General features: G+C 39.7%; 1 protein-coding gene across 1 annotated transcript in view; it reads right to left on the bottom strand.

Annotated features, from left to right (window-relative positions):
• LOC118431641 (hydroxymethylglutaryl-CoA synthase, cytoplasmic-like) overlaps positions 1-831 on the bottom strand; it is a 9,513-nt gene extending 8,682 nt beyond the window's left edge. Inside the window, exon 1 of the mRNA XM_035842883.1 lies at positions 627-831. The gene's annotated coding sequence lies outside the window, so the exon portion shown is untranslated. The remainder of the gene's footprint in view (positions 1-626) is intronic.
• Positions 832-4,244: the final 3,413 nt, after the last annotated feature.

Genomic DNA, 4,244 nt, shown 5'->3' with positions numbered 1-4,244 from the left:
GAGTGAGTGAATGAGTGAGTCTGAGAGAGAGGGAGGGAGGGAGTGACTACAGTACGAGTAGTGTTTAGTACAACGTTAGTAGTAAATTGAGTATGTCTTCTTTTGGTTGAGGCAACCACCTTCATGAGTTTGGTAAAGATACCCAAAATATCACCATGACTGGTATGAGTCATCCGAAACTGATTGTTGCACCATGCCCGAGCTTAACTTCTTTAAAGTAAGTAATACTAGTACTGTAATATGTCAGGATAATATTCACATGGAAATGAATGCTATTACACAGCAACTATGAATTTATCATAGATAACAACGGGTTTATTACTTTATAGACATGAAATTATGTATCGATGAAGATCTCATGAAAATTTATTATCATAATTTGTTCAACCTCAAGGAGATGTACCTTCTTGGCTGTACTGCACAATATTTACGTTTTTAAGCAATATCTAGTGCAATACTTTTGACTATACATAGTAACAGTTTTTCCAGTCTGGATTTATCATGTGACACTCATTCTGTGATCACAAATCATAGAGATTAGGCTTTAAAAAAACGTAAGTCCCGTTATAAAATTCGCCCCCCTCCCCCACAACAGGAAGTGCTACAGTTTCGAACCAATTTCTCACCTTTTTCTCGATTTTCTGGCCTAGAAAAGCACCCAAACGGTTCCCGATATCCTTACAGACAGACTGTACGTGTAGTCTTTGCCGTATCTCCGACAATTCAAGCAGAAAATGCAACAAAAGTCTATAGTTCACTAGTATCGGACGATTCTTGCGGAGGTGACCTCTTTGTTTTGGTTGGTGGGCGCGTGCGCGGAGGTCAAATTGGACCAATCGGCGCGCGAGACTGTGACGTGACGTCATCACGTGAGGAGGTGGCCTGATGGCGCCATTTCTCACCGGCCAATCGGGTAGCCTCATTTCTGACCTAAAGTGTCGTCTGATCATTCAAACTGTCCTAAATCAAAGTCTACACGGAGGTTTGGCTAGCTAAGACGGCACCTAAAGACATCTGGATTTACTTGAAATACCAGTGTCTTCGAGGAAGACAACAGCGTTCCGAATTCTGTCAAGGAATCTTGCAAGGAAGTTTGGTCGAGGCAAGGAGATCGCCTGTGGATGACCATGGACTTCGTACACTTGCAGTTGTTGGTGCGGATTTCGACAATTTGGGCAGTTTTCTTGCAGGATCGCGAGCAAAAACAACATTTTCTTTCGTTCCCGCCAAATTTTGTAAGAGCTGCCAGGCACGATGGAACGTCAGGGGCTTGTTCGTTTGCACCAATCAGCGTCCAGGAAAGATTTCCACCTGTTAGGTGAGAGAGGGCGCTGGCGTTGCCATGGAGATTTGTCGGTCATCAAAGAAGTCTGATTTTATAACTAAAATGGTTTTGACTGGATAACCAAGGTTAGTGTGCAAGCTATTGCACAAGAAATCGTAACGATAGACAATTAATTTAACTTCAACGGCATGTGAAAAATTTGGTTGCGTTACCATCTCGATAATAGGTAAAGTCAAGGAGATTGACTCCTTGGTAAAATATTGAGATTGTTTTATTGAAAAAAAAAGTCCCACCGTAAAAGTTACGCCAAAGGTAATATTGTCTTCATAAAAATATCAAGGTAATTGTGGATCCAAATGAATTCAAATTAAATGAACCGTTTTACCAATGAACTCTTAATTCAAACTGTTCAAAAGCGAACTGGTCTTGCTCGATTAAAGTTTCATCGAACCAATCTTTCAACCTCCTTGATCGAACAGGTTTATGGTACAATTTTATTTCAATTCGTTCTGTGATATTAATCATCTGAAGGTTTTGGGTTTTTTTTTTTTGTATTTCGTTTTATTCCATTTCATTTCACTACATGCAGTCCCAATATTTCGATATCTGGCCTCTAGCTATCAAACTTAAAGCGAATTGGCTTTGCTTGTTTAAATGTTTATCAGGAAGTTTATGGTACCTCGTTTCATGTTATTTCATTCTGTTGCATTTTATGATACTTTAAGATTTTTGTTTATTTCATTTTGTTTCATTCCATTTTACTGCATGCAGTTGTTTTATCTCGATAGCTAAATTCTAGCTATATCTTAGACTAGTTCCAAGTGTGATGATGAGTTCTAAGCTGTATGCATTCTTCTTAAATTGTTTTCTGTTGAACGCCCATGTTGATATTGTAATTGTGTATATTGCCAGGAAGGACAGGCCTTTGACTTTTTACTATAGCCAGCAGCAGTGGCCTGTATAGCTTTCACAACAGACCAACACATTCCCTTTTGAAAGGCTTTAACAAGTCCGTTGAAATGTGTAGGCGCCCTGCTTGTGTGATCTCACCAACCACGTGCGAATGACTCACCCGGCCAAGTTCTGCTGTTCTAGCGTTTTCGTTTGTCCGCCAGGCCCGAACATGAACCAGTAAGGAAACCCAACCAGACCACGGGCGGTCCTCTTAAGGCTGTTGTTGTGGAAAAGTGTATTTTTGGTAACGCGATATGTGCTCAAGGCAAGCGTAAAATTACAGAAGCGATACCTGCGGTTTGTGATGATATGTGTAGTGTGTAAGGTAAATGTTAAGAGTTAAAAGTTATGCGAACCGGTTCAGCCATTGAAAGTATGCGAAGGCAGGGCCAAAGAAAAAGAAATGTTGTGGTTCCGGTTACCCAACCTTCTTTTCAAGCAGAGGTTAGGCTCCGACTGACAAACCCCAGCAAAACTTGCCGACCCTAGTCTTTTTTTGGTCGAACGCTAACGCTAACTGGCAAGGCACATCTGAGTGATGAATCGTTTTCTAACATGTTTCACCTCATATTTATTGAAATACAAAATTGTGCTAGAAAATGTATGACTGTATCATTAGAAAACTGCGCATAGATATTGGTAGTTTGATTAAACTATGAAATATACTGTTTCTATTTTACCTGTATGACGATGATGATGATACTTGTATGAAGACAAAAAAAATGTGTAAGTTGGCAAGACCACAGAATAGATTTTATATATTTTACTCTCTATAAGGTAAACTTTTACATGATCTAATTCGCACAATCATCCTAAACTCTATCAGAAAGATGCGGAAAACCAAAATATGAAATTCTTCCTGCCCGAATGTGACAAAATTGACGACAGTGTTGTTATCCAGCACGGCCTTGTGGACTTGACTCACACCTTGGCAGTTTGCCAACTGTACTTCGTAGGCCACAACAACTTACCCTAACGCAAGGACAACAGAATAAAACACAAGATAGTGATTTGCCTGCGTAGAGGTCAGTGGGGTAAGGGTAATGCAACTAAATTTGTAATGGTAGAAAAATAATTCGTTAATTGTAATGTTGTGTACTGGGTTTTGTAATTAAGTTGTACAACCGCAATTGACGTTACAGTTACATGTATTCGAATTGCAACATTTATAGATGAGGTTAAGCTAAAGAGTTCATAAAAATCGTGATGTACTAATCATATGTATTCCAAGTTGATTCAGTGAGAAAATCGATGTACAATGTACTAATGTTTATAGTGGTCATACTCATACACAGAAGAACTTTAGTGTCACTAAATTAGCAAGCTATTGAGGCTCAGATTGCAGAAATATATGTAGCTGGTTACACTCTTTGTAATCTGAAGTGCTCTTAGTTAAGTTATAACAACTTAATAAATGAACGTTTGTGTACATTATTTCAATTATCTCAGAAAGGCTTTGGCCAAAGGTTACTATGTATGATTACACAAAAGGTGCCCTGAAAGTAGGGTGTCGAAAATATGCTTTTAACTTTTTTTCTAATTCCCGTGCATTTTACAACATTGAGTACAATCTTTGGAGGTTGTATATAATCTTCTTGATCTCCTTTATGATGAAAAAACTTTCTGTTGTAGATCTGTGTTTAACAGTGGTTAAACTGTAGAGAGAAGTCAGTCTCCAGGTAGACGTACGCGTCAGCTGGATGAACAAGAGAAGAATGTTTTCAAATAGGGACAAGTAAGTTGCCATGGGATTTCAGTCTCTATCTGCCGGCCGGTCAGTTCACCCCCAGGCCCCCTGTTACTTTTCGGCCAGGCCTGAGTCTGGTAGAGAGTATGGAGAAGGTACAATGTGCACATGAATGTCCCAGATCTTGAATGGCCTTGACACGAAAGCTGCAATTTTTGCTGACGCACGCGATTTGTGACTCCACTGTACCCGGCAGCGTCCTGTACAGCACACGTGCTTGCTACTCTCCAAGCAGAGGTTGAGTCGCGTAGATATAGT

Source organism: Branchiostoma floridae, chromosome 15, assembly GCF_000003815.2.
Source record: "Branchiostoma floridae strain S238N-H82 chromosome 15, Bfl_VNyyK, whole genome shotgun sequence".
In the NCBI taxonomy this organism is placed as follows: domain Eukaryota; kingdom Metazoa; phylum Chordata; class Leptocardii; order Amphioxiformes; family Branchiostomatidae; genus Branchiostoma; species Branchiostoma floridae.
This window is presented reverse-complemented; position numbering and strand designations above follow the sequence as displayed.